Here is a 26,395-nt window from a genome sequence, read left to right as displayed (position 1 = left end):
CCAAGTGGGGTTATCTGGGACACTTTTAAAGCCTATATTCGGGGGGGTTTGCAAAGTCATATCTCATATAAGAATAAAGTGGAGCTATCTGAGTTAAGAAAATTGGAAGAGGAGATTGGGTTATTGGAAGGAAGAGTGTAGCAGGATTCACAGTATAGTGAGGAGATGATAAAAAACGTTGGATGAAGCTAGACTGAATTATAGTATTAAAATAGAAACAAAGAGCAGGGAAAAATGGGAGGCAGGGTGTATGCAACATTTTGAGTATGGCGAAAAAGCCTGAGCACTATTAGCCTAGAAGGCTAGGGCAGATAGGGTGAGAAACCACATTGGATAGTTCGTTATTTATCCCGAAGGGGACACCACCAACAATGAGGAGGAAATTCAGGAAAGCTTAGTAAAACTTTTCTCAGAATTATATGCAGAGTCAGAGAGCCCGGATGAAGAAGCGATAAAGGGCTGGTTAAATAACATTGGTCTCCCTGTTTTAACAACAGATGGAAGGAACATGGTAGATGGCCCAATCAAGAGGAAATACGAGAACAACTTAAACATATGAAGATGGTAAGGCGGCATTGATTCAGTACCGGTTGAGGTTCAAAAGTTGATAATAGAGGAGATGGTACCAGAAATGGTGGCTCTCTTTAACTCTGTATATAAGGAGGGAGGTCGTATCCTGCACTAGTGGAATGAGGCCATAATTACTTTAATTTTAAAACTGGCTAAGGACCCGAGAAAAGCCGATTCATATCGACCAATCTCCTTATTAAACGTGGACCTTAAAATTTATACAGGTACATTGGCAGGGAGACTGACTAGGGTTGCCCCCAGTTGATGCATACAGACCAGAAGGGTTTTGTCCCTAAAAGACAAATACAAGAACTTACGCTCTCATTAATAGGGACTATAGACCTGGCAGTTGCGAGGTTAATCCCGTTGGGGGTGATCATTATTGACACCGCCAAGGGTTTTGATCGTGTTAGCTGGTTATTTCTTTGGGCTGTCTTAGTCACAATGGGTTTTAGTATCAATTTTATTCGGGCAGTACAAAGATGATATGAGCAGCCTGATAGGGAGTTTCAGAATTAATAGGTCGACGAGACAGGGGTGTCCCTTGTCCCCTCTTCTCTTCGATACATACTTTGAACCCCTTGCGCACAAGTTAAGAACAGATGAGCAGATCATCCCTATCCACCAGCTACCAATGCACAGTAAAATTGCATTATATGTAGACGATTTGGTAAGGTACACTTCTGATCCAGCGCAAACATTGACTAGGATAGAACAATTGAAAACTGAATTTGGTGCAATTTCTGGATATTTAGTCAATATTTCAAAAATGGAAGTAATGTGCTGGAATATGGTAGGATGGGATGGTAGAGATTAAATATCTGGGGATAACAATTGTGGATAAAATCGATGAGATATATTTGTGTAACTTGAGGCTATTGATGAAGGAGGTAGATAGACAACTAGCTAGGTGAAAGAACTTACCCTTGTCAATGTATGGGAAGGTTAATTTAATAAAAATCACTGTTCCCCCAAAGTTGCCATACCTTTTTAACTGTATACCACACAGTTTCCCTAAGGATGTAATCAACAAAATACGAGGGAAAATATCCATCTTTATTTTGCATCCCGGGGGGGGGGTCGGCTCTCCTGGAAAAAACGTAGAAGTTGTCTTGAGAAGGGGGAATTAGTATTACCTGACCTTAGACTGTACTGTATGGCCTTTCAATTTAAAAAAATGTGCATGTTTGCGGGGGAGCCTGTGAACACTACTTGGGGTCTAATACTGGGTGAAATGATTAAAAAATAGGAAGGAGCCTTTCTATATATATTTGGACCTCAAATAAAAAAAATTAGGTTAAAGGTGTTGTAAGCAGCCTTTAGTCTCTGGCTGATAGTGAGAAGGACCTTAAAGATTGGTTATTTCTCTGAATTTGCCCCAATATGAGAATCCCCAGGGACTCCATAATGCCTAGAAGATGTCCTGAGTCGCTAATTTCAAACACCACCATTTTTTTGTCATCCATAGGTTGTATTAACACCACAAAGTTAGCAAAGTTTGTGTTACAGCCTACTCCAAGCTGCAAAATATGTAACTACCCAAGGGCTAACAATGTCCTCGTCTTTTTTTCATGTCCAGTGCCGAAAGAATTTTGGAGACAACACCAGCTTAGGACAAAATATAACTTTAACCGAAACATTGGTACTTCTCTGGGTTAATTATGTCTCCCAACAGGCTCTAAATTGTAAGCAACGTAGTTTAGTATTTGATTTGCTACTTTTGCCCAAGCAGGACATTTGTATGCAATCACCTGGCTAAGTGGGGTCAAATGGACATGTAACTTAGATACCAAAGGGATCCCACGTAGGTCAGCAGAAATGTGGGAGGGCTTCTTGAAATGGTCAGGCAGTTTAGCCTGTAGATGGGCCAAAAATACTGGTAGCAAGTCCAATGATTACATTAGGCCATGCATTGAGGCAGTGGGAGGCTTTTAGCCCCACCCCCTTTGGTAATAGAATAGCACCATGGAAGGCACGAGTTCAAAAATGCTTGGACCACAGACGGATCGAGGGTGTTTACAACCGGCCCAGAATGCAGTAGCCATGGTGTAATGAGGACACAAAAAAAATAAAAAAAATAAAATGAATCCACCTTTGGATTCCAACTGACACTTTATTCCATTCCGCCAGCAGCTCTTGACTGCAACAATCCATTGAAAACGACAACAGTTTCTAAACCACTTCAGACCTATGCACCCGGCTGTCCTGGGATAGGTAACTCGGGTACTCCAGTATCCACAGGTGAGGTGGCTCTCCAACCTCTTAAATTCCAAAGGGTTACCTCGACGTCCAACAAAAAGAGTCCCTCAACTTTAAAACTGTAACCGCCACTTGCCCATAGAATTGTATGGAGCCCGCAGTCGTGTTAGTACACCGCACCCATCCTCCGTGCGGTCCATGTTTACTCACCATGGGTGGTTCCTTGGGGTCCCAGCGAATCTACATGTTCTAGACACTGTCTCGACTCCAGTCATGGGTGTTGTACAACTATTTTAGTAAATGGCTTGGTCTCCCCCTGGAGCCCACTGTGTATTGTGCAACTTACAACTGTTTCTTTGCTAAAGTATTGTGTGATTTGTGTTGTACCCTCATGTAGAGGATACTAGAGAATGGTATAAATAAATACATATTTTTAAATCTACTGTGTGGTTCTCCTTTCATTTAGTTAGTACTAAAGGTGATGTTCTGGTAAAACAAGCTGCTTTACATTCCTTCAAGATTAAGCCTGAAGGCTGCTCTCCACAGCTACCACTAGTATAGCTTTCTAAAGGTTATCTTTGACCTCATATAAGGGTCATTTGGACCTGTGCAAGGTGCCCAAATTAATAAGTAGACAGCATATATCAGGACAACTTCTCACAACACTGCAGTTACAACCCCTACCTCTCAATGGGAGGGGGCATCTTGGCTTTAGGTTTGCAATAAATGTTTGCAATGCTTGATGATCGTTGACAACTGTGAAATGTTTCCAAGATAGGAATGCATGAAACTGTTCACAAGCCCACACCACAGCTGGACTTTCTTTTTAAGGCTGTAAATAGGCACATTCTGTGAATGACATACCGCCACTAGTATAAGCCACAATGTGTCTTGAAGCATTAGGATGGCACTCAACCCCACTGGGCTTGCATCAACAACAACCTCTGCCTGCAATTTCAAATCAAATTATGCCATTTCACTTGCATTCTCAATTGCATGCTTGATTTTCTTGAAGCTGATGTTCACATTCTCTCAACCATCGAAATGAAACATTTCAATGAGGCACTCACAGCGGCAAAGTCACATATATATACCTTGAACAGTAACTGGCCATACCAATGAAGGATTGCAATATAGTTACATCTTGTGGTGGAGAAGTGGGTGACAAGGACTGTACTTTATTTGGATCTGGAGTCATACCCCAATAGGAAAAGATATGACCAAAGAACTTTAGTTTGTTTTGATTAAACTTACACTGCCTCATTTAAAGTGAGACTTGCATCGGAAAATATCTGTCACACTTGTGCCAGATCTTTATCATGTTTCTTTCATGTGGCTCCAACAATTAGTATGTCATCACTGTAATTAAAAGAAGTTGCATCTGGCTGTAATATGAGATAAATTACATCCTGAAAAAGTTCTGCAGCTGAGAACACTCTGAAATGTAGCCTTTTAAATCAAATAAACCAACATGAGTAAAAAATGTAGTAATGTACCTGCAATTCTCTTCCAGTTCAGGCTGTTAATATCCTTTGTTCATCAATGTGCAGATCTGGACCTGGTTCTATATCAATGGTCTTGTTCGCTTGACATATATCAGGTTCATGGTTCAAAGACACTTTATTCAGATAATGTTGTATCCATAAAAGCACAATGACACAACAACAAACAAGTTAAAAATGTACAAATTAGAGAGTCATAATAAAATCATAGCAGCATACGGTATACAGTAGTGTTTAGGTTCAAAACAATTCATAAATAATCAAAATAAAAGCTCAGGGATTAGCCATCATTTGACCTGCTCGAACTACAATTCTCAAAAAATCACTTATGTGAAGGACCAACTCTTCATCATCCAGGGTAAGTAATCTCAAGTAAGCGTTTTCCAGGCTAATGGGGATATGCTTTTTAAAATACGGAGTTAAGAGCCACTTAATATACTTTAAATAGTATTTACAAAAAAACAAAAAGTGTAAAATAGATTGGCCACTCTAGCCATCACAGAGGCAAAGTATGCAATCAAGATCAGAGTGGTGACCAAGAGGAAAAAAGAATACAAATTGAAAAGTGCCAGTCTTTAAACGAAACACAAGGCTCCTCTCCCAATGGCTCATTGGCAGGGTAATGTAGTTAGCCAGCGGGTGTATGGAATTTTCAATATCCATATATCCATGAACAAGGGATTTTTTTGATTCCTTTTTTAACCTTTCTGCTCTATATAGCAAATACTGCACAATCCTGAGCTCACTTTTGTTCGCAGCCATTGCTGCACTGGGATCTGAATAAGCCCCAAAGCTCAGCATCATACGTAGCTGTTGGCACACATTGGGACTTAAAAATATTTTAAATGGCTAAAATGGCACTTGTTCTCTTTGGGCGTGGAACACTAAGAATCGAGTTGGAAGCCTTTGAGAACTTGCTCCTAGAGTGGGGCATAAGCTCACTCCTGATCCTTTATTAGGCGTAGCCAGTCCTGGTCACCAAGCCTCTGTTGAAGGCCAGCTATGTTCCCGCTCAAAATGCTTAAGTCTGTATCAGCCTTGGCTTTAGGTGTAGTTAGCTGATCGTCTGGCATATCGATATAGGGGGAGGAACCAGAATCCTGATTCCCCCTCATACCCCTACCCCTTCCTACTCAAACTATGCTTACACCCACCACGTAGTTACCACATCCCCTCTCGCCCCTCATATTTTCCCCCCACCTCTCCCCTTTCCCCCACCCGCTACCAGACCATCACACACCACCCCACCTCTCCCCTTTTCCCCCCACCAGACCATCACACATCACACCCTGCCCTCCCTACTTACACCACCCTTACACCCCTCCCCTCCCCCTCCCCTCCCTAATCCCCCTTCAAACACAGTATCAGCTACTCTATCCACCCTGACGATCCTCCCACTCTATGCTATGAACTTTCTGTCCCTAGCCACTCCTTCCCTGACTCCTTCTCCATCCCAGTCTCTTCCACTTCCCTCCTCTCCATCCTTAGTCAGACACTTTGTAACCTGAACTACAATCTTGTTACCCTAGCTACTGAACTTCACTGCTCAGAAAAGAGTTCAATCGGTTCAAATCCTACAAACCCATAGCCCGCCCCTATTGGCCCTCTGCCCCATGTGTCTGCCCTCAAAAACACCCATAACTCAAACACTGAGTAACAACGCCTCTCCTCACCCGCTCCCACAGACCCCTTTGAACCCTGACTTCCTACTCCACCCTGACCTCTCTGCTCGCTGCAATGCCTACCTTAACAATACTCCTCCTGTAGACCCCTCCCCTCACTTCAATAATCCTGTTATTTTAGGAACCAGCAGAATCACTGAGTCACTGAGATCCCCCAGACCCCCATCAACTCACCAGCATTCAACTTCTCCCCGCCCCTAAAAATAACCCTGTACCCCTTACCTGCATGCTCGTGAGCTGCCGATCGGCTGTCCGACATGCAACCGAAATCTCAGAAACCATTCTCAATGAGGATGCTGATATTGCCTTCCTCACTGAAACCTGGCTCAAAGACCAGTCTGTACCCAACCTTGACCTTCTGGCCCCCTGGCTACTCTGTTCTCATAAAAGACAGACCTGAAAAAATCGGGGGAGGTCTAGCAATCATTTACAAAGAAGAGCTTCAACTCTCCCCAATTAATAACACTGACTACACTACCTTTGTCAACTTAGGAGCCGAACTTAAAACTAAAAACTCCCCCCCAATACAACTTCATAATATCTACCACCCTTCTGGGGAACCCCTTCCCTTTGCCAAAGAACTATCAGACCTTCTAACTAAATCGCTACTTTCCAACTCCAAAAATCTCTTCCTAGGAGATCTGAACCTGCACTGGAATGAACCGGATGACCCTGCAACCAACCTTCTCAATAGCCTTCTTGAGATTAGCGACCTCAAGAAACTTTGCCACTCCCTAACCCACACCAAAGGAGCTATTCTAGACGCCATCATCTCCAACCCTGATTGAACATCCTTATCCAACATCATCCCGATCGATTGGTCTGACCACCATCTCATTCTGTTTACGATCTCCCCGCCAACCCCACCTGCACCTAAAAAAACCAATAATATTACAACTGCGACCAGAAATCTTCGGTAAATCCCCCCCTGGCGCTCTAGAACATAAACTCCAATCTCAACTCAGTCTCAACATCCCTCTTCAAATGCAAATTAACTCACTGAGCATTTTAGCAAAACTGTCTCTGAGGTTTTAGACCAACTCGCCCCTCTGAAAACGAAAACGAAAAAGCTGAAAAATGTCCCCTCTAAATCATGGTTTACCCTAGACCTGAATAGGAAAGACGCTCACTGAGACTGGCTGAAAGAACATGGAGACAACACCTTTCCCCATCCCATCTCGCCATTCTCAGAATTGCAAGATCTTCCTACAAAAAACATTTATTTTCGGAAAAAGCTCCATTCTTTTGTCTACAACTCTCTTGTTCCAAAAATAGACATAGAGAATTGTTCAACATTATAAGAAACCAAACCGCACCTGCACCCTCTAACCCGGTGGCCTCCATTAACAAATGTGAATAAATTGCCAACTTTTTCAGTGAAAAAATCACCAGAATTGACCGTTCTTTCCTCGACACTCAACCCTCGCCCACCCATCAACACCCCTAGGTATTACACCCCACCCACCCCTTCCTTTGAACGCACCCCTGACTCCTTCATTCCTTCTCCCTTCGTATACCCCTCCTGAACCCCTCCCCACTAGCCTACCACTTAAAAATAACACCTCATGGCATAACTTCCACCCCATTTCTGAAGAGTAAGTCTTCATTATCCTAGCCAAACTCAAACCATCCTCCCACACTAAAGACCCTCTCCCTTCCAAACTCGTCCAAGACCTCAAACACGTCTTTGTCCCCTACTGGTCCAACATCATTAGCGCCTCCCTCTCAACAGGGAATGTCCTCATCTCCCTTCAACTCGGACAAATCACACCCATCCCCAAAAACCCCAAAGCTGACCCCAATGACCTTAACAATCTCCGCCCTATCTCCAACCTCCCGCTCCTCTCCAAAGCCCTCGAAAAATGCACCCTACAACAATTGGACAAACACATTGACACATTCAACCTTCTAGACCCCCTTCAATCTGCCTGTAATTTCTTAGTTAAAGATGATGATGTTGATTGGCCCAATTGATCTTAATTGAATCTTAGACCAATGTTCTTTGGCTAAATTGGTGACGCGCCAAATCCGTGGTCATCCCTGCGTCATTCCCGGACACCTGCTTACTTCTCTAGCGCCCCTATGCGCATGCGCCAAAAGGAACCGCTGTCTCAGTAGAGAGGACGAAATCGGGACACTTGTCCGCACGACGCAATACTGGCAGCGTCAGCACCAGCCACGATACGTGATGGCCTCGGGAGCGTGATTGTATTACCAGCGTTCATACAATCAGGCTATGAACTATGCAGTGAAGTTATAGCCAAATTTATCAATCAAATTAAGAGGCCAATCAACAGGAGTGTAAGAGAAGAGCTTGACCTGCTCTCGGTACCTCCCCCACTGCTCGAAGATCGGAACGAGGTACCGACGGACAGGTAAGAGTCTCTGTGTTTAGTGTGTTGACTGTTTGTGTTATGTTAAATAGAGTCTTTACTACCTTCTGACTCAGTATTGGACAAACTAAGAACATAGATTCTTTAACTAAGAAATTACAGGCATATACTGAACTTGGCCAACACTTGTATATACCTTATTTCCACCAACATACTTGCCAAGGATGGGCTTCCACTATGTTTGTTTGTTGCCCTTGGTTCCTTTTTTCCATGGTAGGAAGGGGCAGACCATGAATGCAGCTGCTTCAATATAACATAGATACAAATTATATAACATAGAGACAAATTTCATGACTACAGATGTAGAGCACCTGCCTATATGAACTTAGATTAAGACACCATTTAACTTAATCTACTTCAGGTCTAACTACACTTGTCAAGTACCAGCCTATTGTCACTCATGGTGTAGAGCGCCATGGTTTTAGTTTTTTTGATTATGGTTTTTCTAAAATTTCGATTTTATGAGTATAAACATTAGGATATAAGGAGGATGAGACAATCACCTTTTAGTAAGTAAGTAAAACTTTATTTGATCCAGACCTCTACTGAGGTCAACAAATACAAAATTAAAATAATTCCAAATACTCATAAAAATGCTTAGCTTCACTACAAGATGGTACAGTGGTAATGTTCAGCCACCAACTCAGACAACATTAGAGTGAATTTGTTAGGATTGAATAAAATCTTGGATTATACTTCTTGTTTAAAACAGCTTCAATCACCTTTTTTTCCTTGTTTTACCTATGAATAGAGCGGGCCTCCATCACCGAGCAGTCGCCGGTTGAGGTGAGGCATATTCCCACAGAAAGCTGGGTGAGTACTAACTTATTGTTAAAAATATAAAATTGCCTCAACAAAGTTACATAATGAACTGGCATAGTCGATCACAATTTTTAATCGACTCTTTTTTGACTTTCGAACCTCTAAAGCTCTAAGTTTTTTCAGTCCACCAGTATTAGCTTGATCCTTGCACTTACAAAGTTTTTTGTGTTTCAGGAATGAAGAAAATTTTCTCACCTACATACACATGAGAATCATGTCGGGTAGGGTGGTAACAAACCACTGATTTATTGTATTTTTTCGCGCAAATCACTACGTATAAATTTCTATATTGATTGCTTTCCTTGCAGTAGCATTTTTAACAACTATTTAGGTCCTGAAGAAAGCCGGGCGAGGCTGCCATACGGCTGAAACATGTTGACCTCACTACTCGCCGGGAGATAGTAAATTTGTTATACGCTATCAGGCGATCCATTTTTATCTTATGACATGTGGACAATACCCAATAAACATATTTTTTGTCCTCATAGCCATTTTTAACGGCACTTGTTTTTCACGAGCACTGCACTCCATCAGTTGTCTCATACCTTGAACAACTACTTTGGCTGAGAATACTGCGAGTAATTGGTCTGGTATCTATTCATGTTAGCCATGGTGCAACATTTGGGTACATTTGACTTCCCTCTTATAGTTTTCCAAATGACAAAGTTCCACCGAATGGGTTGGCTGATGGAAACTTCTCTCTAGCCAAGTATTGGGCAAGCTATTTGCATCTGGAGAATAGTTTTCTCAGAGGTGATCAGGTTGTTTTGTCATAGTAATAGACTGACCTTCTCCTGGTATTTGTGCATGTCTGGTTATAGAGCCTACCAGAGTCACTGATTTGAGAGAATTCTTCCTGTCTGACTGGCAAGCGAGTCATAAGTTTGCATCATGGCCTTGAGCAGCTCAGATATATTCAAACTGTCTATACGTGCCTACGGTTGGGCTGCTTGAGAGCCGGTGATGCCTGAATGGCACTTACAGTGAGGCTCAACCAGGGGCAATGCTTTGAAGACAAGTGCCTGCTACTTACGCCCCGCTGTAACTGGGGGCCATTTGCGGAATGTCTTGTTGATTAATGCTATACTCTCAGAAATCCACATACCAATCTGACCCAGTGCTTGAACTACTGTGCACGCTGATCTCCCGTAAGCAATTTGACTTAGTGAGCACTGAAACATATCGAAAAGGTGGACATTAAGTAACAATCTGCTTGGCCCAGCGCATACTGTGGCAATGGGTAAGGTCGATAAATCGCAATCTAAGATGCAATTTGAACAGGGCAAGTCGGTGAATAAAGAAGCGGGTGAGGCTCCATCCCTGGACAACCAGTTTGATGAAGCTGAGGATAACACCTGCAGATATACGCCACATTTTGTCGGCAATACAGATAAGTTTGTCCCCTATAGACGGCAAAATTGATTCATTAGCTTATCGTATGGATCGTAAGTCGGAAAGGATGTATAAACACGCTGAGCGGCTCAACATGGCGGAGCATAGCGTGACAGAGCTTGAGGAGTCTCATACAGAAACGGACACGGCTCAAAAGCAGATGGGGAAGATCCTTACAAATCTGCAGGATAGGACCGAAGACTTGGAGGCCAGGTCAAGGAGACGTAACATTCGCATCATTGGTTTGTCAGAAACTACACACAGGGGCAACATGGAATTGTTTGTGGAAAAACGTTTGGTTTCGCTGTTAGGCCTCAATGTCTTCTCCCCCATGTTTGGAGTTGAGCACTCTCATTGCTCACTGGGCCCTAGGCCACCAACTGGCGCTACGCCTCGCCCTATCATTGCCAAGCTATTGAATTATATTGATAGGGATACAGCTTTGAAGCAATCCAGAGAGAATGGAGATCTGCAGTTTGAGGGCTCCTTAATTTCATTGTTTCCAGACTTCACCTCGAAGATGCAGGAAGCCAGAATCCAAATTTCCCCTACAACCTTGAATATGCAATGGACTACTCTCCCAGGTTGAGGTTGAATTTAAATGACAAGTCAAGACCCTTCTTGGACCCTAAGCCCTTGCAGATGGCCCTCAAGGATTATGCTAAGTCATACGGAAGTAGTGGTGAGGCGGAGAAGCTTTCTGAGTCTGCCGGAGGCAGCACAGAGGAGCAAAAATAATACTGAGCTGGCCATTCTTTCTGGTGAGACTTCTTGAGGGGTAGGTGACGTGTAGCTCTAACATGCATGTTGCCACTCCTAAGAGATTTGGGCTCTAGCACCTAGGAGAACATGGAGACATTGCCAATGGAACATAAAGAACTTTATTCGATAAATGCTGTTATATAATTTGAGGCTTTCTGCCTTGTGGGGCCTCTTATCTTACAGTTAAAGCTTTTATGGGATTTGCATGGGTGGTGATGGCAGGGCTCGATACTAGTGTTATAATTTGTTGTCCTCTACATTCTCTGGGAGTATACCATATGTTTAGATGGCATTACTAGATCACTACTACGTAGAGATACTAGGCGGCGTTGCTGTAACATCCATCTCATTGTGTTACCCACTTCATGGCTTTTTGCCGGTTAAGTTCTGAGCGGGGGGAAGGGGTTCATTGAACCTGGCAAGTTGGGAATTGCATGGCTTGGGAGAGATGTGGGGGGTATTTTGGGGTTGGTTTTTCTGGACACAAAGTGTGCTATGCATTTACTCTTCACGTCAGAAGTGTTTATCTACTGCTAACTCTACAGGGCATCATGGCAGGCGTAGATAGAATGTACACAGAAATGTTCTCTAGTTGCAACCCAGAACCAAGGTAGCAAGGTGCAATTCCTAACATTGAATGTCAGGGGACTTAATGATTTCAGAAAACTAAGTAAGGTGCTAGCTTATCTCACCAGCCACAGCATAGATGTTGCTCTCTTACAGGAGACTCATCTACCCATAAATAGAAAACAACTTATTCCCAGACAACTGCACTTCCCCTTCCATGCTGCATGTTTTTCCACACACATAAGAGGAGTCCTAACTTGGGTTAACCCAAAATCGGGTATCACATTAGAAGCTGTTGAAACTAACATGGAGGGTAGGTGTGCCATTTCTAGGTGTAAGTGCCATGGACTGGATATATTGATTGCTAATATCTATGGCCCCAACTTTGATAATCCACAATTCTATAGAGATCTGCTGAGACGTGTTCAAGGGGACTCCTCACTCCCTTAATTCAAGGGCGGTGACTTTAATTGTGTACTTGATCTGATGCTCGATGGCTCAGTTACTCCTTCTAGTCGACCGTCGATGGTTGCTAAATCTATCAAGAATGGTATTACTCAATTAGACATAGTCGATGTATGGCGCACATGCTCGCCAAGTTTGGGAGGCTTGTACACCCATGTTCTGATTTGCGTAGTTCTCCCTCGCTCATTCTCGGACCATTCTCCTATACAGTTGGGCACGGAATGTCCACAGAAAAGGCCTACCCCATTTACCTGGCGATTCTCGCCACGCTAGTTATTAGAGACTGTTTTTAAGTCTGAAATTTCAAAAGGTATAGAATCTTTTTTTATATTAATATAGGATCTGTCAGCCGATTTGCTACAGTCTGGGAAACGTTAAGGTTTATATCCGAGGGATTGCCATTGCAAAACACTCGGGGGTCCTCTGCTCTCTCAGAGATAGGCTAACATTTCTTGAGGAAAGACAGGCTGAGCTCAAACATTAAGTTCTAGCTGGGGGCGGCGATCATACCACAGAAGAATTGAGGAAGACACTTGAAGAATATCACAAAACAGCTGACAACGAGATCAAGCATATGGGGAAATATGCTGTTCCCAAAACATTTGGCGATGGTGAACGTCCAGGGGCAACCTTGGCTTCACTGGCACACACTAGAAGGGAGGCGGCTCGGGTTACGGGATTACACGCTGAGTCTGGTGAGGTGTTGGGGGATCCAGCCTCTATATCAGAGAGATACTACTCGAAATTGTACCGATTCAGAACATCGGCACATGCCATGGCAATTCCAAATATATAGAATATATTTCATTGCCTTGGTTGGCGGACAAACGCAGAGAGTATCTAATGAGGCTGCTAATGAGGTGGCTTGGTGCTTGGGAAGTCCTTACTGCGCTTAAAATGATGCATTCTGGTAGTGCACTAAGACTAGATGGCTTAACTGTCGCCTTTTATAAAGAATTTAAAGACCTCCGGGTCCCACACCTCATCACCTTGTTCGAGGAATGGGGCAAGACAGGTAAGATGCCTCCAAATATGGGAGAGCATTGATAGCTATAATGCTTAAACCAGGCAAACTGAATACTCCTCATATAGACCATTGTCTCTACTTAATGTGAATACCAAGCTTTTCACCAAAATCTCGCCAATATCCTGGCCCTTCTGTTGCCTCAACTGGTTGGTGCAGAACAATCGAGATTCGTTGTGGAACGCAATCTGACCTATAACCTATGTACAATGTTTGGTGCGCTTCAACATACAAAGCCAGAGATCAGGGTTGCAGCTGTCTTCCTTATTGCAGATTAGACTTTCAACTCTGTCAAATTGGCCTTCATGTCCACCGTATGGGGAAATCTTTCTACAACTCTTAGGGGCGCTTTATAATTCCCTGTCACCTAGGTTCAGAGTGGGAGACTTGGTCACTGTGCTGAATAAGATTTATTGAGGTACCCGGCAGGGATGTCCGCATTTGCAACTTTTATATGCAATTGTAACGGAGCCACTGGCTTGTGCACTCAGGGAGTATCATGGGCGTAGAGGAATACGCTTTCCAGGGTATAATCTAATTGTCTCCACATATGCAGACGATACACTCTGATACGTAACAGACCCTTAAACTAACTTATCCCAAGTTCTGAGAGAAGTTGTGAGATATGGTGAGTTTTATGGCCTTACGATAAATTGGAATAAGTCCACTATATTCCCGTTGACTCCACCCATGAAGCCTGCCGATTTGGATTTTCCTTTCTCATGGTCCACAGGCTCAGTTCGGTACCTGGGCATCCAGGTTCATACGAACCCTGAGATATTTTTACGAGAGAATTATGGATGGGCAGTTGCCCGTATGGAGGAGGAGATAGAACACTCACTCCTGTCATTATTAGGCTGTATCTCTCTGATGAAGATGGTGGTGTTACCTAGATTCTACTTCCTGTTTCTCAATATACCTATGGTCCTCCCTTCACATTTCGTCGGGAAGGTTAGGTCACTATTGGTAAGGCTAGCCTGGGCATGTAAGCAGTCATGAGCTGGATGGAATATTCTCAGCCTCCTTTACTCCCGGGGGGGTCTGGGAGCTCCTGACCTTGAGCTCTATTATCGAGTGGCGCAAGCTTCTCACGCTCACTGTTGGATACACCAGAATACTGCTTTTCCACATGTACAAATCAAGAGTGTGGCTGTTGCCCCAGACCCCCTTGGCAGCGTCGCTGTTCTGAACCCCATCTAGGAGGGCTGGGCTTGTGGACTCTATCAATGCTACAGTGCATGTTTGATATATTCTGCTTAAAAGGCAGGCGGGAGCTATCTTGTATCCCCCCTTGACACCACTGGAACGATGCCAATGGCTGCCAATCTGCAGGGAAAAAGAGGTGGAGATAGCAATGGGTACAATCAATATCAACAAAATTGGGGATTTATTTAGGGCAGCAGCAGCTTGTACTTGGGCGAAATAGAAACTTTGGGGCATTCAGTTTCCCTATTGACTATTTCAGAATGCGACATGCCCTACGTGGGTTGCTTGAAGGGGACGCACTAGAAACCCCTGAGTTTACCCCCTATCACATATACTTCGCTCTGATTCTCCTAATAAGACAGTATCTATCTTTTATAGCTTAGTACAAGATGATCACTAAAGCACCTATACTAAGGCTCGACTGGAGTACCAAACTGACCTAGACACGACCCTTGTGACACCACATGGCGGTACTGCTGTGAGTTCACGAAACAAATCTCTCTCATTGGTAGACACAGACTTATACAATTTACATTTCTAAATAGAATTTACTACACCCCAGGTCAGTTACATAGGTATGGCCTTAGAGATACCGCTGAGTGCGAAAAATGTAAGACTGACCATGTGGGATTTAGGCACCTAGCATGGTCATGCCCAGTCATAGCTGATTTTTGGAGACTGATTTTCCTGAAGTTGATTGACATTATAGGCTCTCCCCTTCCTTGAGACCCTCTGCTGGTGCTCCTTGGACACTCTAGGCTGCTGCAGAAGGAAGTGCGTAGACGTGTGGATATGGGCCTGCTCATGAAAAAGCGCAGAGTGGCAAGGAGATGGGCTCATGGCCTGGCACCCACAGCGGGCTAGTGATCTAAGGACATGCTATAGTGCAATATAAAGTCGGAATTATATAGTGAGCTGCTCCCTCGTGCACAGCCGTCCCAATAATTTTTCGAGCTTGTACCAGAGCTACTCAGCCACAATGGAACAGGGGGAGTCAGGGTGAATGAGGCAGGAGGGGGAAGCCAGCTCTTGTTATAAATGTTCTTGTGGGGACCTATTGGAGTGAAGATAGAGGACAAAATTCGCAAATTTAACCCTGAAAGTAAAAGTTCTATTACTGCCTGTGGTTTAAGCGCTTGCTGTAACCTGGAGTTCTGGACTTTTTATTAAGGTCCAGAGGTGTCAGGGACAACACCCGAAGACCCCTGAGTTCTACCTGTCTCGGTGCACAAATAAACAGAAACACGGGCTTCTCGATGGTGGCGTCAAAGACCAAAGGTTTATTACTGCAGGGACACAGAAGTCACAGAAACTACACACGGGCAGATTCTAGGAGCCTGTTCGATTTGCACAAAATGGGTTGCTCCTTAAATACACGATTTTTAGCTGTAGGCAACATTCATCTCATACTCGTACATTTCTTAACCTTTATGTCCTAAACAATAAATATTTGGCGTTACACAGGCATCGTCAACAATATCTGAGGTCAAAACATTACGAATGAGAGGTTCCCACTGTTCGATCATAATCCCATGTCATCTTTTCATTCAAGAGCCGGACCGCCTCATCGTATATTTCGTTACCTCCCCCTAATAAAGGCCCAGAAGGAAAGGAGCAGAGCCAGGTGCAGAAGATAGAAAAACAGGATAAGAGATGTTTGTGGGTCGTAAATGGGCAAGGCTACTAGCTTCGGCCGCCTAATCATGATCAGGCCAACGAGCACGAGAACCAGCATAGCAGGACTGGCCTCAGGCAGAAGAGGCAGCTTTTGCCGAGTCATGCGGTCACAGCGTTTCTGTCATAAGGTGCACGTGTCACTAGCAAGGTGAATCGCCGGCTAAAGCCTACGTGTCCTTAAGTGAAATGAATTGATCAGAGGTCACTGCGTGTCCATTGACTATGTGAGGGCAAGAATACAAGATGGATGCCATAATCTAAAATGGATGCCATCGGTGTATCAGAAATGTGGTTATAACAGGAGTGCTCTTGCTCGTAGCATAGCGGAAACACCAGGATATATTAAATGGATCATTTGCGGTTCACTGGTACTAAAATTATGAGTTTACGACAATGTTGAAAACACGGATTCAAATCGTCACGGAACCTCAGACCCTCCTTTTGCCCTTACATAGGCAATTACTCAGTCTATGTCAGAGTCTATCTCGATGTTCATTAAGTCAGTGATATGTTGTTGCAGCATCATCCTTTCTCGCACCTTGTCTCCAAACGCAGGTGGTTTTCTAAAGCAGGTTGCAGCACAGAGGCTACACAAAGCGGGACCACATTGGATAATAAGGCAGCATGAGAATAGGAATACTAGGATAATACCAATGACCATCAGAACCTTCCATCCCCACGCTGATAGTAAATTCCAAAGCCATTCCATTAATGACCAATTTCCCTTGTCTACATGAATAGAGTCGGAAATCTTGTGTAGCTTAGAGATCGCTTCGTATACGGTCGGAGCATTATTTGGGATATAAACACAGCAGCTCGATTGGATCATTCTGCATACCCCACCTCGATCTGCAAGTATTACGTCAAGAACCATACGATTCTGTAACGTCATGAGACAATCCGCCTGGAGCTCAGCTGTTAAATTACTAAGGGCACCAGCAGTTTCTGTAATAGTAGATTCAACTACCCGTGTTAGCTGACGTAGATTTCTACTATTGGCCATAGGCCCCCAGAACGGAAGGAAACCTTTGAAGAAGTCTCCGGCTTCCTGACCAGCGGTATCTTCTTTGCTGAAAACAACTCTTGCTACTCCGGTCCTGTGATAATCTGGGGAAGCAGTGTATGTCGGAGGCAACAGTCGAGCAATATAGCATGAACCTGAAAAGTCAGCAGGCAACCATGTATATGCCCTATCCTGACAGATGAAGTAGGTACCCTTAGCAGTTAGGAAGGCAGGGGAAGAGTTTGACGGATACACGTAAGTTTCAACACAGTCACTCCTCCCTAGCCGAGCTCTTGGATTTCTCCCATTACCTTGCAAGCAGAATTGACCTCGGTGAGGTACGACCCAGACTGGAGTGGAGCTCTTACGCTTGCTTTCACCCAAACTAATGCTATACTCCGTAGTATTCCAACTCAGATAAACTCGTAGTTCATCTCTAGGGACAGATGGGGAGTTATTGATGTCTTTAATCATGTCAGTTATTCCCTTTATCAAGGCTTTATTAACGGAGTTATACTTAGCGGAACGTGGAGGACACGGGGGATAGGTCTCGAGAGCATAGACAAATAGTTTGGAAGGCCCGACATGATCCATTATAGCTAAAAGGCAAGACTAGGTAGGGAATGCCTTTATCCATGGTGGGCGGTATCAAACCACATACCCAGCAGTCTGTTGTGTTAACTACCAGTTGGTGTTGATGCAAGAGCTGTACAAAAGTGTTATTTATGAATTCTGAGCGTCGAGCTTGCTCATGTTCGGGGAACGGATGAAAGGAATGAAAAGAAGCATCAGTAGGAGAAACAAGATTAAGAGGAGGTACTGTAGCTGTTATCGGTGCAAAAATTAAATGGATACCAAAGACGATTCCACCCACCAACGTTATTAAAACAATCAAAAACGTAATTGCACATTGCATCAGAAAACATTTGTTATGAAGAATCTTGTATAATCTATTTCTGCGAACATAAATTACATTCTCTCGGTGCAGCCCAGGAAGCTCCATCTTCTACAACAGCTCGCGACCACTGATGATATGTACGTAGTTGAAAATGCCTCTATCAGCCCTGGGAGTTCCCAGAACTAACAGAAAGACCGACCTTGTGTCTGGCCCCCGCAGATTCAACTAGGCACAAAGCCACGACCCTACGGCGACCCAGACGGCAAGGTAATAATAACAACAGAAATACACAGAGAAATACAAAATATTCAGCAAGCTTCCTGGCTGGAGGCATTGTATCGGATCAAAATATGAAAAATAGGCAGTTTCCTGCTTTATTTGTCCTTAGAATGAGAACGTAGGTTGTATCTCAATTTTCCTGGAGTAGTTTGATCCGGAAATAGTCTGTTTTCAGCAGGAGTAACAATGTTCGAGTTCGCAGAGGACAAGTGTTCGTTTGATGCAGTGTTCTGTTCAGGGATCACAGGAGCAGCTTCAGAAGGGGAGTCAGAGTTCGGTGAATCAGTTATCAATTCTGCATCACTGAAAGGAACATGTCTAGGAACCGGTTCTGTGTCAGAGGCACCAATTCCTTGTCTAACCCAATTATCATAAGGGAGTGGAAGGGGTACACGCTTAGTATGAGTCGCATGGACCCAGTTTTTCCTTCCAGCCACACGCACAGCAGTCCTTGTTGCCAATAGCACCTGGAACGGGCCGACGAACTTGGGTTGAAGGTTCCTGGTCCGTCCAAAGTTCCTGATAACAATGTAATCGCCGGGTTTCAGCTGATGACCTGGACTTTCCGGAGGCTTTGGTAATGCATCGAAAACCTGTTGGTGAATGAGACTCAATTTAGCAGTCAAGTCAAAAAGGTAATCAATTAGCATTGGGTATTCCAGTTGTTTAAATTCCCTAGGTCTTGGTACCCCCCAAACATTAGCGGGCCGACCGAACACAATCTCATAGGGGCTAAGCCCTACTCGAGAATGCACAGTCGCTCTTGTGGATAACAGGGCCAAAGGTAGTGCGTCTGGCCACGACAAGCCCGTGGAGGCTTGTATCTTAGCCAGTTTCAGCTTGAGGGTGCCATTGTACCCTTCAACTAAACCTGCTGACTGGGGGTGATTCGCGCTGTGAAACTTCTGCTTGATACTCAAGCCTGCACACACACTCTGCATAACTTTCCCTACGAATTCACTTCCGTTATCTGACCATACAATCCGTGGCATACCATACCTAGGGAAGTATTCTTTTAGGAGGACTTTGGCAGTGGACAAAGCAGTATTATCTTTTAGTGGATAGGCTTCGATCCACCTTGAAAAAGCACAGACTACCACTAGGACATATTTAAGGTTGTTACATCGATCCATGTGAATGAAATCCAACTGAATCACTTCGAAGGGGCAAGAAAGAGGAGCGAAGTGACCAGCGGGTGTGGGGATTCCCTTGCCAGGATTATGCATCAGGCATATCATGCAATTTTTCACCACTCTTTCTGCACACTTACTAATCCCATCATTCTTCCAGACTGGAGCCAACATCTTACAAATCCCTTTAGAACTGATGTGCGCTGCTCCATGTGCCATCGTTACCACCGCAAGCACATACGCATCAGGCAACATTCAACGCTGCTGTTCCGACAAATCAATCCAACATCCACTCAAGTCTAATTTGCCCGTTTTCTCTTTCCAAGCAAGTTTTTCCTCATCAGTCGCTTCTTCCTGAATCGCTTTCACACTTTGCACTGTGTCCTCACACATTCCCGATTCAGCAACCCATCTTGCAGACGTTGCAACATACATCCCACTCATCGTATTCCTAGCTGTCTGTTTAGCTGTCTCATCAGCAAAAGCATTTCCACGACCAACATCATCCGTGATTGCTCGATGAGCACTGCACTTCACAATCGCAACTTCCATTGGTAAGGTTAGAGATTCCAACAAGTCATTGACTAGCTGACCATGCTGGATCTTAGTCCCATGGGACGTAATAAAACCTCTTTCCTTCCACAATCGGCCAAAACTATGCGCTACACCGAACGCGTACTGACTATCTGTGAACACATTCACTCTCTTTCCCTTAGCTAAAACACACGCTCTAGTCAATGCAATTAGTTCTGCAGCTTGGGCAGAATTCTGACTCACTCTTGCAGTCTCCACAATCGTACTCAAAGTCGTTACTGCGTAGGCAGCTGTTACATCACCATTCTCCAATTTAAAACAAGACCCGTCGACATACAACGTACCATCTGGGTCTGATAACGGAGTGTCTTTAAGATCAATCCGTCCTTTTGTCTCCTCCTCAGTTCTAAAACAACAGTCATGGGGTTCAGAATCACTCAACTCCTGACTAGTCGGCAACAATGTTGCTGGATTCAATACATTGCATCTTTTAATCTGAATATGACTCGCTAGCAGTGTTAGCTCATAGCCTGATAATCTAGCACTGGTGAGGTGCTGAGTCTTCGTTCGGTTCATGAGTGTATCCACAGCATGTGGAACCATGACCACTAGCATGTTGTTCATGACCAAACCAGCAGATTGTCGAATGGACGCTGCAGCTGCTGCCGTAGCTCTCAAGCAACTAGGCAACGCTCTAGCTACTGGGTCTAATGTTGATGAAAAATACGCACAAGGGCATTGTTTATCACCAAATCGTTGCGTCAGAAAACTTAACGCACAACCTTCTCTCTCGTGAACATAGAGTGTGAATGGCTTACTGTAGTCAGGTGTACCCAACACAGGAGCTGAACACAGTGCATTTCGTAACTCAGAAAAGTTTTGTTGACATTCGGCAGACCATGGCACCGGACTCAGGACACCTTTTCCAGTCAAGGCCACCAATGGTTTTGTCAAAAGTGAAAAATTTGGGATCCATTGCCTGCAGTATGAGGTAATACCTAAAAACACACGCACTTCTCTCTGTGTGCTAGGAACATTCATCTGCGTAATTGCTTTTATTCTCTCTGGGGTCAACCTTCTTCCCTCCTTTGACAAGAGATGACCCAGGTAGGTCACTTCTTGGCAACAATATTGCATTTTAGAAGGTGACACCTTGTGATTTAAATCAGATAAATGATGCAATAGGGAAATTGTAGCTGCTTTGCAAGTTTCCTTGTCATCGGCAGCCACTAGAAGATCATCGACATATTGCACCAAAGCAGAACCAGGAGGAAGTACAAAAGAATCTAATTGACTTTTTAATGCCTGACTGTAAATGGATGGGCTTTCACAATAGCCTTGTGGAGCACGTTTAAACCTGAAGCTTCGACCTCCTAGAGAGAAGCCAAAAATATCTCTGCTTTCCTCGGCTATCGGAATGCTGAAAAAGGCATTCTTCAAGTCGATAACTGAGAACCATGTGGCTGTAGCAGGAATCAACGTCAACAATGCAGTAATGTCTGGAACCACAGGAAACTGTGGGATCACAATTTTGTTAACCTCTCTAAGGTTGATTACAAATCTATAGACTGGAGGCTTTGAAGGATCAGTGCGTTTTAGAATTGGCAGTACAGGGCTGTTACAAACATTTCCTCTAGTTTCCTCTACTACGTCTTTCTTGATCAAATCTAGCACTATCAATAAAAGCGCACGTTCGCCTTCATTAGAGATCTTATATTGTGGGATTCGTGGAAATTTGACATTTGCTTTCAAAGTTACTACATAGGGTGGAATTTCCAAAAGACCTACATCGTTAGGACCAGTCGCCCAAAGAGTATCCAGGAGAGAACGCAGCTCCAGTGGGAGCGCATCCATTGACAAGTACATCGGGGAGATTATTTTCTTACCCAATGTAAGCTGTACTCCTGACGGAGAACAGTACAGAGTCGCGTATAGGCGTTTCAACAAGTCTAAACCAAGCAGATTTTCATTACAACCGGTCATCAAAATCAGGGGTGCTTTCAATTGACGAGGCCCAACAGAAATAGACAAAGGACCAGAAACGGGGTTGTGAACAGGGGCGCCTGAAAAACCTACTGAAACATTTGTTAAGCCAGACAAAGGTGCGCCAGGGAGTTTCGTATGTATGATAGAACTTTTTGCTGCACCAGTATCCAACATAAACGGTTCGACTACACCTGATGTGGCTACTGCGACATAAGGCCCACTCTGATCTACTGGAACTGATACTACTCCCTCTCTTTGTCCATGGCTGTCCTAGTACTCATTTTGCTGAAATTCCTCACTAACTTCACAGTAATCCTCAACGTGATACTGTTGAGATCTATTTGGCTGTGCAGATTGTCCGTTTCGCTGATCAAAATAATTAGAAGGGCGATCATTCGTTTGTGGAGGCATAGCACCTCGTCCTCGACCTCTAGAAGTTTGCGTAGAACCACCACGACCTCTCTGAGCTGCGGCAGCATTATTTTGTGCTAGTACTGGACACTCATTCTTATAATGACCTTCCTTTTTGCAGTAAGCACACTGATTCCATTGGTATTGCGGTCTCTGAGAACCATAGTCGGTCCTCTGATATGGCCCTTGCTGTGTGTTTGTCTGATTCGTGCGAGGCGGATATGCTTGCTGCAAAAGGACTTTGGTTTTTAAATCTTTTGTTTTCATTTCTGACTTCTCTTTCTCTTCTTTATCCCTATTTTCATAGTACTGGGCAGTTGCAAGTATTTGCGCAGTCGTAGAGACAGCCCACGCACTTTCAGAATCTTTTAATTTATTACTAAGCTCTGGTAACAAATTGTGCACAAATTTATCAACAAATAATCTCTGGCCTCCCTCCGTGCTCATATCCTGACCACTGTGATCTACGAAAGTTTCTTCAAATCTAGTGAAAAAGTCGGAGACGTTTTCGTCTTTCTTCTGCCTGCATGCGGACAATTTGTCCCAGTTAACGCGTAATGCTGGCATCAGAGTTTTCATTAAATCGATTATTCTACCAGGCAAATTAGCAATTAGAGGCTCTGGTTTAGAACCACCAATTTGTTGACCATCTGCCGCTATTATAGCTGCCCAATCACCACCTAGGGCAACCGGATGATTTTCTTTACGAATTTTAGCCCAAATTGGTTGCGGTACTACATTGCCAAATAGCATGTCAATGTCCGCTAAATTTATTACACAAGCTTCAACCGTCTGGGCCAGTTCTTTGTAATATCCAGCGGGATTTTTACGCGGATCTGGCAAGGCCTGTTTCACTGCTAACACTTCAGCTCGTTTCCACGGAATGTGTATCCACACTCTCTGGAACTGAGCCGGAGCGGCTAAAATACCATTCACTGCATCAGCTTGAACGGCTTCGCGCCATATTGGCGGAACCTCCCTCATAGGATATTGGTGACCTTGTTTTGTGCTTCGTTTCTCTAAGTCTCTTGGTGAACGGAGGGAGGGATCAAACCTGAAGCCTAAAATCAGTTCCATTGCTTCTTTTATCTCCTGACCAATTATCATACCTGCAGCAAATTTTTGTTGGACATGAATTAATTCATCTGGGACTTGTTCAGAATCGTTCTCCTCCCACTCCTCACGTAAGAGGGAACACATGACATCGAACACATAGCGATGTGTCGGTTCATTCCATTGCATAAATGTATCTAATACATCTCGTACGTCATACCTTCCAACTTTCGAAATCCACCTAAGGGCTGTAGAATCTAATATTCCCTGTTCTTCAACACAAGGAAACTGACTACGTCTCTGAACAGATTCAGAGACAGGACTCCTAATCAGACTTTTGTAAAAGGGAGATAGAATATTAGAGACAGATTCAGTGATTCTCCGACGAACAGAAAGCGGAGTCACATAGCTTGCAGAAGTTTGAAATAGAGTAGTAGTTGGGACAGAAGAAACAGCAATAGTAGGGGTAGCAGGCAAAGTAATTTGGGAAACAACAGGTGTTAGCGGTACAGGCATAGGCAGAGGAGCTGGCAACCCTGGAAGAAGGGGTGCCGGAGGAATATTATTAACCACAGGGAGTGCAGGAACTTGATTCAGGGGAGCAGGCGCAGGTACACCAGGCTGTCCAGCAACCGGTAACAAAACATTAGGCAGAGGTGGAGCTGTAGCACCCTGTGCATACGGTGGGGGTGACCTCAACAAGTAAGACAACAGGGGATCCTTTTCAGGGTCCTCTACTATCTTAGCAGTACTCGATGGCAAGGCAGGGTAGCACTTGTCTATCGCTAAATTACGCTCTCTATCGGCTACCTCTATCGCTTTCTCAGATTCATTGAGTTGCAGCTGCTTGGCAGACTGTTCTAAAGTCAACTCTTGCTCTTTTTGCTCTTTCTTCAACTTTTTAGTCTCTCTCTGTTTGGATTCTTTTCGCCAACAACGGAAAGAATCAAACATTGCCGGCCGGGCTTTCTTCTTAAACAACTTTATTTCTAAATTATCGAGAATATCGGGTTCAAAACTACCATGTAGTGGCCAACTAAGGACACCATCTTTCTCCGTGTAGCGGATCCATACCTCATTATAAGATATAGGACCCACACCGTGCTTGCAGTAAAGATCATAAAGAGGAGTTCCAATCGGAGGAACCAGACAAAAGTCCTCCAACCGGGAATCCCTGTTGCAACCAAAACATGACAACATACAGTTTCTCCGACTTACCATTTTATAAACCGGAACACAGAACAAACACAAACAAAGGTGCGCACTCGAACTAAGAACTTAGGCCTACCAAAGTAAACAAATGTATCGATACCCAAACTAAACCGAAAGATTATCGTAACTAGAACAACCAGTGATAATCTTACGAAACCAAACCAAACCAAAGAACTAAAAGGATCATCCAAACAGGAGCAAACCCTTACGAAGTAACCAAACAACTAGCAACCACTTAATACTTAACTGAGGCACTGAAGACGTCACCAAGGAGAATACCGTCTTGTCTCGCCGTACTAAGGTCTGCACCTCAGGTCCAAGACAGGGCGACAGTCAAGGCAGCGGACCACTGCAGCCGTCTGAACGGGAACCCTCGTGGAAGAGAACGTCGGGTCACTTTTGCGATATGCCGGGATCGATGAAGTGGGGCGCCTCCCTCTGGAATCTTCACACGAAGCTTCTCGAACTCTTCAGTCTTTTGGACCGGTACCGAATGATGTCGCCCCACGAGGGGCGCCAATTGGAGTTCTGGACTTTTTATTAAGGTCCAGAGATGTCAGGGACAACACCCGAAGACCCCTGAGTTCTACCTGTCTCGGTGCACAAATAAACAGAAACACGGGCTTCTCGATGGTGGCGTCAAAGACCAAAGGTTTATTACTGCAGGGACACAGAAGTCACAGAAACTACACACGGGCAGATTCTAGGAGCCTGTTCGATTTGCACAAAATGGGTTGCTCCTTAAATACACGATTTTTAGCTGTAGGCAACATTCTTCTCATACTCGTACATTTCTTAACCTTTATGTCCTAAAAAATAAATATTTGGCGTTGCACAGGCATCGTCAACAATATCTGAGGTCAAAACATTATGAATGAGAGGTTCCCACTGTTCGATCATAATCCCATGTCATCTTTTCATTCAAGAGCCGGACCGCCTCATCGTAAATTTCGTTACCTCCCCCTAATAAAGGCCCAGAAGGAAAGGAGCAGAGCCAGGTGCAGAAGATAGAAAAACAGGATAAGAGATGTTTGTGGGTCGTAAATGGGCAAGGCTACTAGCTTCGGCCGCCTAATCATGATCAGGCCAACGAGCACGAGAACCAGCATAGCAGGACTGGCCTCAGGCAGAAGAGGCAGCTTTTGCCGTGTCATGCGGTCACAGCGTTTCTGTCCTAAGGTGCACGTGTCACTAGCAAGGTGAATCGCCGGCTAAAGCCTACGTGTCCTTAAGTGAAATGAATTGATCAGAGGTCACTGCGTGTCCATTGACTATGTGAGGGCAAGAATACAAGATGGATGCCATAATCTAAAATGGATGCCATCGGTGTATCAGAAATGTGGTTATAACAGGAGTGCTCTTGCTCGTAGCATAGCGGAAACACCAGGATATACTAAATGGATCATTTGCGGTTCACTGGTACTAAAATTATGAGTTTACGACAATGTTGAAAACACGGGTTCAAATCGTCACGGAACCTCAGACCCCAGCTGGATCTTGCACAATTTGAATTGCTCCTGGCACAGATGTTTGCAACGTGAACTACCCTACACTCTGTAAATGTGTATTAAGACATATGCTACAATTGTAATAATGTCCATTATGGGTTTCTTTTTCTTTATACTAAT

Source organism: Lissotriton vulgaris, chromosome 2_1 (genome assembly GCF_964263255.1).
Source record: "Lissotriton vulgaris chromosome 2_1, aLisVul1.2, whole genome shotgun sequence".
Classification (NCBI taxonomy): domain Eukaryota; kingdom Metazoa; phylum Chordata; class Amphibia; order Caudata; family Salamandridae; genus Lissotriton; species Lissotriton vulgaris.
Note: the sequence above shows the minus strand (reverse complement) of the source record.